Source organism: Humulus lupulus, chromosome 4 (assembly GCF_963169125.1).
Source record: "Humulus lupulus chromosome 4, drHumLupu1.1, whole genome shotgun sequence".
In the NCBI taxonomy this organism is placed as follows: domain Eukaryota; kingdom Viridiplantae; phylum Streptophyta; class Magnoliopsida; order Rosales; family Cannabaceae; genus Humulus; species Humulus lupulus.
The window spans coordinates 114208388-114217763 of record NC_084796.1 but is presented as its reverse complement, the minus strand read 5'-3'; the positions used below and the strand labels follow the sequence as shown (position 1 = coordinate 114217763).

The 9376-nt window shown below is 42.2% G+C and overlaps 1 long non-coding RNA gene across 1 annotated transcript; it reads right to left on the bottom strand.

Moving 5' to 3' along the window:
- Positions 1 to 7770: 7770 nt before the first annotated feature.
- LOC133830735 (uncharacterized) lies at positions 7771 to 8918 on the bottom strand. Its single transcript, XR_009892192.1, has 2 exons — positions 8077 to 8918; positions 7771 to 7971 (listed from the first exon to the last, which is right to left on the bottom strand). It is a non-coding gene; the product is annotated as an uncharacterized LOC133830735 (long non-coding RNA).
- Positions 8919 to 9376: the final 458 nt, after the last annotated feature.

The window sequence follows — 9376 nt, the reverse complement described above, 5'->3', positions numbered from 1 at the left end:
CATTAGTGCTGGACCGACCCTAAGGTCGATGAAACTTATAAGCACTTGGCTAGTCTAGGACTAGTTACTCAGAGGAAGGGCCTAAGGCCTAGGTGACTGCTTGTCACATGGCTAGGGAACAGAGTTCCATGATTATGACTCTATGGTCATGAGGTAGGTTATGTTGGTGACTAGTCATCATGCACCTAACCTGTTTAAGCTAGTGAAAGGTTTACTTATCTGTTAAGCCCCGGTGACCCTATCGTCACATGGCTAAAGGGAGTTGTACCCATCTCATTGACTTTTCTAATTGTCACTACTTTATTTTGGACTGATAGTCCTGAATGATTATTATGATCGTTGTTGATATTATATCATGCTATATTGTGTTTGATTGCTGGGCCTTGGCTCATGGGTGCTATGTGGTGCAGGTAAAGGGAAAGAAAACCTCACCCATTCTTGAGTGGAGAGCTTAGGTGGTGATGTGTACATATGCGACTGCTTGACCACCACGGCCAAGGAGTTCTCAGAGGAACTAGGGGTTACCTTATTTTTGTCGCTTAGGACGACAGGTTTGTAAATTTGAAACAGTAATGACCATTTTGAGTTGTAAATAACTTGTAAAAGTTTTTATGGGCCCATGAACAGTTTTATGCTTTAAATAAAGTATATCCTTTCCTTTTTATTGGTTTTCCACCTTAGCCTGTTAATAACACTTAGAAGCACGTTTCTAACCAAAGGACTCGGGTAGCGAGTCAGATTTCTAGTTCACCGTTCACTGTAACTGTTCTGGGGTAACCAGGGCGTTACAAGTATGGCCCGTTACTATTCGATGCGACATTCTATACGACCAGAGGACTTCAGGCAACTGCTCTAGCCATGTCCCCTTTGTATCTTCAAGCCTTTTCTTCGGAGTATCTTTTAGTGTCTTATTGACAGCCTCGACTTGTCTGTTTGCCTGCGGATGAGCTACTGAAGAAAATCTTTTGATAATTCCATGTCATTCGCAAAAATCCATGAACAAATCACTATCAAATTGTGTGCCGTTGTCTGAGACAATTTTTCTTGGCAATTCGTAGCGACACACTATGTTCTTGGTCGTTATGGTTGCCAGTGGCTCAGCTTCAGCCCACTTTGTGAAGTAGTCAACGGCTACCATGACATATTTGACGTTGCCTTATCCTGTGGGCAAAGACCCAATCAAATCTATTCCCCACATTGCGAATTGCCACGAGCTTTGCATCTGCTTCAGCTCATTAGGGACTGCTCGCAGAATCTTGGAGAATCTTTGACACTTGTCGCATTTTCGAACAAAATCCACAGACTCTTCATCCATTGTTGGCTAGAAGTATCCTTGCCTTATGATCTTTTTTTATAAACTCTGCCCCCCAGTGTGATCCCCGCAGAAACCTTCATGGACTTCTCGCATTAATTCTTTGGCCTTTTCTTTTGAAACACACCTTAGGAGTGGCATTGAGTACCCCCTTTTGTATAGAATTCCGTCGACTAGGATAAACCGAGCAGATTACCTCTGTAGGGCTCTTGATTTGTTTCTGTCCGTCGGCAGCACTCCGTGCGTTAAGTACTCAATGAAGGATGCCATCATCATATCTGCTACCTAAATTACCAGAGAGGTTTCTTCTACTTTGATGCTTGGTGCGGACAGCCGTTCAACAGGCACTATATTCAGGGTGTCAACATCCTTTGTACTTGCTAATTTGGCCAAAGCATCAGCGTTTGAGTTCTGGTTGTGAGGAACTTACGGGAGAGTGTATTTTTCAAATTGCGCCAACAAATCCTTTGCTTTGTTCAAGTAAGCAACCATCTTCAGACCTCGGGCTTGATATTCTCCAATAATTTGATTAACCACCAACTGGGAGTCACTATAGATTTCAAGTGACTTTATGTTCATGTCCTGGCTAATTGTAAACCTACGAGCAGTGCTTCATACTCGGCTTCATTATTGGACATTGTGAAGTCGAATCTGATTGCACAGTGGAATCGATGTCCTTCAGGCATTACCAAAATCACTCCGGCTCCAGCGTGGTGCTCGTTAGAAGAGCCATCTGTAAACAACTTCCAAAAGGGGGTTTGGCTTTGAGGCTCAAGCTCTTCTATCTGTTCACTGTCTGGAAGCTTAGTGAGCTCTGTGACAAAGTCTGCTAGAGCTTGTCCTTTTATTGTTGTTCGTGGTGAGTAAGAAATATCAAACTGGCCAAGTTCAACTACCCATTTCAATAATCAACCAGCAGCTTCTAGCTTCTGCAGAACTTGCCGAAAAGGATGGTCGGTAAGTACTATGATGGGGTGAGCTTGAAAGTATGGTCGCAGCTTTCTGGAGGCTAAGATCAAGCAATAGGCTAATTTTTCAATGGGCGGATACCGCAGTTCTGCTCCTATTAGCCTTTTGCTTAAATAATATACAGCACTTTGCACATTTTCCTCCTCTCTTACCAAGACAGCAGTAGCAGCGTATTCTGTGACCGCCAAGTAGATGAACAAAGTTTCCTTTTCAACCGGCTTAGATAGAATTGGTGGTTGCGACATATGAGACTTTAAAGCCTGGAAAGCCTGCTCGCACTCTGTCCATTCGAATTTCTTATTGCCCCTAAGTAGATTAAAAAATGGGACGCACTTGTCCATTGATTTGTAGATAAATCTACTTAGAGAGGCGATCCTCCCGGTCAAACTTTGAACATATTTTATCTTTGTTAGCGATTTCATATCGACCAGGGCCTTGGATTTTTGGGATTATCTTCAATACCACGTGAGTTTACTATAAATCCCAAAAATTTCCCTGATCCAACCCCGAAGGAACACTTGAGGGGATTCAGCTTCATCTGATATTTGTTCAAGATGTTGAAGCACTCTTGCAGGTCCCCTGCGTGTTCTTCTGCCTTCTTCGACTTAACCAGCATGTCATCAACATATACTTCCATGTTTGTATGAATCAGCTCTTTGAACATGTGATTGACTAATCGCAGGTAAGTCGCACCAGCGTTTTTCAAAATGAAGGGCATTACTTTGTAACAATAAAGCCCTGTATCGGTCCGAAAGCTAGTGTGATCCTCATCAGGTGGGAACATGTGATTGACTAATCCATGAATGATAGGATCTCCTGCCTTGAAGTGGCATCGACCAGCTGGTCAATCCTTGGGAGCAGGAAACAATCTTTTGGGCAGACTTTATTAAGGTCTGTAAAATCCACGCATGTTCTTCATTTGCCATTCGGCTTGGGTACTAGTACGGGATTAGAAACCCACGATGGATAAAACGATACCCTGATGAATCTGTTATCCTTTAGCTTCTCGACTTCTTCCTTTAAAGCTTTTGATCTATCTTTGTCGAGCAGCCTTCTTTTCTGTTGTGCTAGTGGAAAACTTTTATCTATGTTTAGGACATGGCTAATAACTGTTGGGTCAATTCCAACCATATCTTTATGCGACCAGGCAAAGACTTCTTGGTTTTTCTTCAAAAATTCCACCAGCTTTTGTTTTGTTGTTGTCTCTAAGTTTTTTCCAACTTTCACAACCCTGGTCGGATCTGTCTCATCGAGTTGGACCTCCTCGAGGTCCTTGATTGGTCCTACTTCCTCATCAAAATCCCCAAAGCGAGGATCTAAATCCCTATCCTCACTTTAGGAAACACCCTATTTGGTGACGCACTCACCTAGTTGGGCTTGTATTTCATCGGTCAACAGCAACTCTTTTCCGACGACTTCCCTCGATCTACCTTTCTTCGCCTAAGTAATTGAGGAATTATAGCATTCCTTCTCTTCTCACTGGTTCTCCAACACACATCCTACCCTCGCATCAGTTGGGAACTTCATGGCGAGGTGCCAAACCGAGGTTACAGCTCGCAGGTCGACCAGAATGGGTCTTCCAATCACAACATTGTACGCGAAAGGACAATCAACTACTATAAAAGTAGTGAGTAATGTCTTGTTTGCAGGTGCAGTCCCTGCTGTAACCTAAGCCTAATCGACCCTGTTGGCGCGAGTACTTTGCCAGAAAAACCATAAATGGTTTGGTTGCATGGCTCTAGGTCATTTACTGACAATTTCATTCTCTCTAATGAATATTTGTACAAGATATTCACTGAGCTCCCTGTGTCAACTAACACCCTCTTAACCATCATGTTGGCTATCTGGACGCCCATGACCAGAGGGTCCGAATGAGGGAATCGAACATGCTGAGCGTCAAGCTCAGAGAAAGTTATTAGCTCTTCCTCTGTTCGGGCCTTTTTGGGAGTTCGTTCCTCCACATTCAACATTTCGATGTCCTGGTCGTGGCGTAAGGTCTGAGCGTATCGTTCCCTCGCCTTCCCACTATCTCCTGCAAGATGTGGGCCGCCACATATGGTTAGCAATGTACCTGCCACAGGAGCTGGCTATAAAGGTGGCGAGCATTGGCGTACAGGCGCCTGCTCGTTGCCTCCTTGAGCCTCTCGTTGAGAACCTCCAATGGCTCGTACATATCTCCTCAATTGTCGTTTTCTGATAAGGAACTCAATCTCATCTTTAAGATGGTTACACTCATTAGTGTCATGACCATAGTCGTTGTGGAAATGACAAAGCTTCGTTGTATCTCTCTGGGAGATATCCTTCCTTATAGGCGCTTGTCGCTTGTAAGGGACATTCGAGCTGGTTTCCTGGTACACCTCCGCTCTGCTTTCAACAAGGGTCGTATAGTTGGTGAACCTTGGCTCGTACCTGTTTCCCTTAGGACGCTTGTTCTCGGACGTCCTCATTGTTCGCCCTTTTTCCACCATTTTTACCGTTCTGGTTGCCTTTGTCGTTGCCATTGGGTTCATCTGACCCGTTGGCGGCTCTAGCGGGATCTTCTTTTGATCCCTTGTCTTTCGCAGGTGGCTTCCCTTCGTTGGCAATCGCCTCTTCGAGCTTAATGTACCGGTCTACTCAATCAAGGAATTCCTGGGTACTCTTTACCCCATTTTTCCTTAAACTATTCCAAAGGGGAGAGTGGCACCTCACTCCAGCAGTAAGGGCCATCATTTTCCCTTCATCGCAGCCTATTTTAGCTCCAGCTGCTGCTAGCATAAAACGCTAGATGTACTCCTTTAAGGATTCTCCTTCCTTCTGGTGTATTTCAACTAGTTGTTGGCTTCAATTGGGTGAACACGAACAGCATAGAACTTCCCGTAGAATTCCTTCATGAACATTTCCCATGACACTATGCTAGCAGGAGGGAATTTAAAAAACCACTCCTAAGCGGTGTCAGATTGGGTGGCTGGAAAGATCTTGCAGCGAGCATCATCTGACACCTTCTGGATGTCCATTTGTATCTCAAACTTATTTACGTGAGATACTGGGTCCCCATATCAATCGAAGTTGGGAAATACCGGCATCTTAAACTTGTTGGGGATTTCTGCCACGGCTATTCTTTGTATGAATGGAGTGCCTCTTCTTCGATCATACTCGATATGGGATGTTCGGCTCCCCACCAATTGTTGGACGGCCTGATTTAGCACATCGATCTGAGCCTGTATGGCAACTAGGATTTCTGGGGTAACTGGTGCTGGAGGAGCGTACTCATCGTGCCTTTCGCGCCTGTCATTGAGCATATCCCTCAAGTCGTCATCTCTGCACCTTTGCTCGCTAGCACCCAACCGATCAAAAATTTTGGGCTGCCTAGGCTGCCCCCAGCATTTTGGCTTGTAGGCCTATTTTCTCTTGGTGGGGGTTCCTTTCTCCACCTCTTTCTCCTTGCCCTCGACCAGCATTTCCTCTGCCAGAATCAGCTTCGTTGTAATCGTGGCCGTCTCTGAAACGTGACTTGCTATGATGCGACCAGCTGGTCGCACTATTTCCTCCTCTAGCTGGCATCTCCCGAGTGTCAGGGGGAGGCCTGCATTGGTCGGTGGGTCCCCGAGCATTATTATGCCGTGGGGGGCCCCTGACCGCAGAGCCTAACTCAACGTGCCTTCTGTTAGTAGAAAGACGTTGCCCCCTGCTCGGTGGATTTGACTCCTCAGCCGTTGGGCATCTAGGGCTTTGGGGAGGCTGCTCAGCCCTATTCTGCCTTTGACGCTGGGGATTATCTCGACCAGCGCGAGAAGGTGGCTGCTGCTCAGGATCCTGAAATGGGATATCCTGTTGAGCAGCAGGCAGTTGTTCCGACCTTTGAGGGCTTGCCGGCTAAAGCGGAGGACTTGGGTTTGGGCCTTGTTGTGGTGGTGCACTTGGTGGCCGATCCGGTTGAGAAGTCGGCGCAGCTTGTCCTCGGGCCAGCTGAATGGCTGCTTCCGAGGTGGCAGTGGCGTCTCTTTGCCGACGATCCATGTCCGCCTGCCGCTCATTCAACTCTTGGCATTGACGTTCGATTTCCCTCTGTTGCAATGCCAACGTCTCACTAGCATTCTCTTTATTGGCCAACTCCTCTTACAACACACTCAGTGTTGTCCTCAGGGTTTCAGAATTCATTTCCTCTTCTTTAAAATCCAACTGTGGTTCATCTTCAGGCACATTTGGTGGAGGAGGCTGGGTGGATGCAGCGCCAGAAGTCTGTCCCGTCTTCCTAGATGTTTTAGCCATTTGATTTTCTTGACAGTCTAGAATTCGTCTCTCAATGAAAGCACCAAAATGTTGACCCCCACATTGGTCAACGACACGAAGTCAGATAAACAATATAAAAGGAGATGAAAACCAGCAGAAATTCAAATGGAAAAGTAAATGACACAAATGATTTATAGTGGTTCGGCCCCAATTGGATGGTAATGACCTACGTTCACTTAGTGTTCTTATTGATGTAGAGTCCCAATACTGTGATCAGTGAACTAGGGTTCACGAGTTTCACCAGCCTTGGGAGAATTACAACTTCGGTGAATAATCACACTCTAATTTTCTCTCAGGATTCAAAGATCGAAAAGTCAAAAAAAATCCCTTTCCTTGAGCCCTTTGATTCTTATTTATAGGCTCAAGAAAATTACATGGGCCAGTGGGCCTTAATTTCAATTAAGACTTGCGTATCTAGGCAATAAAAGAAATTACAATTAATGCATAATTATAGAACTGCATAATTAAGGGAAAGTATGCAACCAGGCTGGTCAGACATAAGTACGATGCTTGTTAAACCAATAACTTTATGGCCAATGGCCGAGCAGGATATATTCATTTAAAGCCGCCATGTGTCTATCACGCGTAGGTCAATCCTGCCATGTCACCATGGGCCGTTTTTGGGTAAACACATGTCATCCCTGGATTTTTGAGGGATAACACACCTGTTATGTTATTTTGGGATCCCATGTATATACTAAACTTTTAAATGAAAATTCAACGTTTCCTTTTGACCTAAAATTTTAACCCTAACCCTTGTCATTAACTTTAGTTACACGTTTTAATCAAGGGATTTGATTAGCAAGTCTGACACTATTTAAAGTACACAGTTTAACGATCTTGATTGACCAGGGCGTTACAGTCCCCGTTACACCAAATTATACAAATGAGGTGTATCAATCTATACCCTGCACAATGGCCCGACTATAAGTCGAAAGAGTGAGACCGGTAATCCACTCCTCATAATTATGTATACCCATGACTACAACGGTACCAAGGAGTATCGAGTTTAGTTAAAGATTTTCTTTTCTAACCATGCATACTCTTTCTATAAAATCATTAAAAAAAATGCACTTTAGATTCATTTTTATAAAGTAAATATATTTTTATGTTTCTAGAAAAAATTTGACAGCATAACGACTTTATTTTTATCATTCCAAAAAATTTGAAATCTATAAATAGCTTCACAAAATACCTAGAACAGTCTAGGTGAATCATTAAATATAAAGTACGACATCCAATAATTATATAGATAGATAAGATATGGTTTCGTGAAATTTTAAAACTCTTAAAACTACTAACAATTAAGTTTTCAAGAACTCCTAACTTGTATATATGGAATCCTAATATTTCAAATACATTTGTGAAGCTCTTAAAGGTAGCCGTGATTTCTCTTCCCCGAATGAATTCTAACACCGCTGCCCAAAAGATTTTCTAAGGTGAGATACGAATTTAAAATGCCAAAATGATTCCATAACAATATGTAATATCATCTTTTACACTCAAAACGATATAGAACTCACTTTGGGTGTACGAACGGCGGTGGTGGTGGCAGTTTCCAGCGAATCACGGTGATGATGAGAATCAAAGCCACCAATGTGAAGCCCCTTGGGTCGATCTACTCGATGGTGAGGTTGGCCGGAGCTAAAGACCACTAGTTTTGGTCGAAGAATAACTCTAAATCCATGGTTTCCGAGGTGTTTTCCAACGGGTCTCCACCCACTATTTTGATGAGTTTTACAGCATCCCTTGAGTGGAAAAGATAGATCTCGTGACAAGGATTACGTTCGTACCGTGCTTGGCCTAGTGGGGTCTTGAATGGCGTCGGAATATGGCCAGAATAATTGAGCAAAAACAAAGCTTTTGAAGCTTGATTTGGTGGCATAAATGGTGTGTAGAACAACGGAACTCCGAGGATGGGCTCACTTGTTGATGATGAGAGGATTGGTGGAGTGTGGGTGAGTTGTCGGTGCCGATTGTGGAGATGAGTGGTGGCTGCCGCGAGGTTTGAAGAAGAAAAAAAAGGAGGAAAGAGATAGATGGAGGTGGGTATCGTGCAAGAGAAGGGAGAGAAAGCCTAAATGTTCTAGATAGCTTTCTTTTCTAAAAGGTCCCTCATTTAATTTAAAAGAAATTACATTTAAGTCCTTTACTTATTTATTTATAATATTTGGGGTATTTACAATAGTTGTGTTTTTGTTCTGAATTGTTAGTTTGGTGAATTATTTGTAATTTTAGTTCAAAAAACTTTAATCAAAATTGAGTTTATAGGTTTATTTGAATCATTTCACAAAATACAAGGTCCAAGAAATAATTTGTCAAAATATAATATCCAAAAAAATATAAACCTTAATTTTTATTTATATTGTCACCATTGTGAATATTTCCACAACTATGCTAACAAATTTTCTTTTCATTTACCTAATTTGGACCACTAGGACTTGATGAAAGATAGGTTATTATATTCATGCATTTGTATATAGTATTTATTATAAACGATAGCATATCTTTGATAGATTCCCAAAGAAACCTCTCACTATATTAGGGCGTATAATTACAGTAAAACTTCTACATAAAAATATTCTATATAAAAATAACTTCTATTTTATTATATAAAAAAATGGTTTTAGTTATAAATAACATTTAAAATGTAATTATTTATACGTTTTTTAAGTCTCGCATTAAGAAAGTATATATTTATATAGTAATAATTATGCATATAGTTAAATAAATATATATTATGCCATTTATTTGTACTCAAATGAGAAAATCAAATATTTATTCTACATTTGAATCACTTGAATTACTTTTAAATATATATAA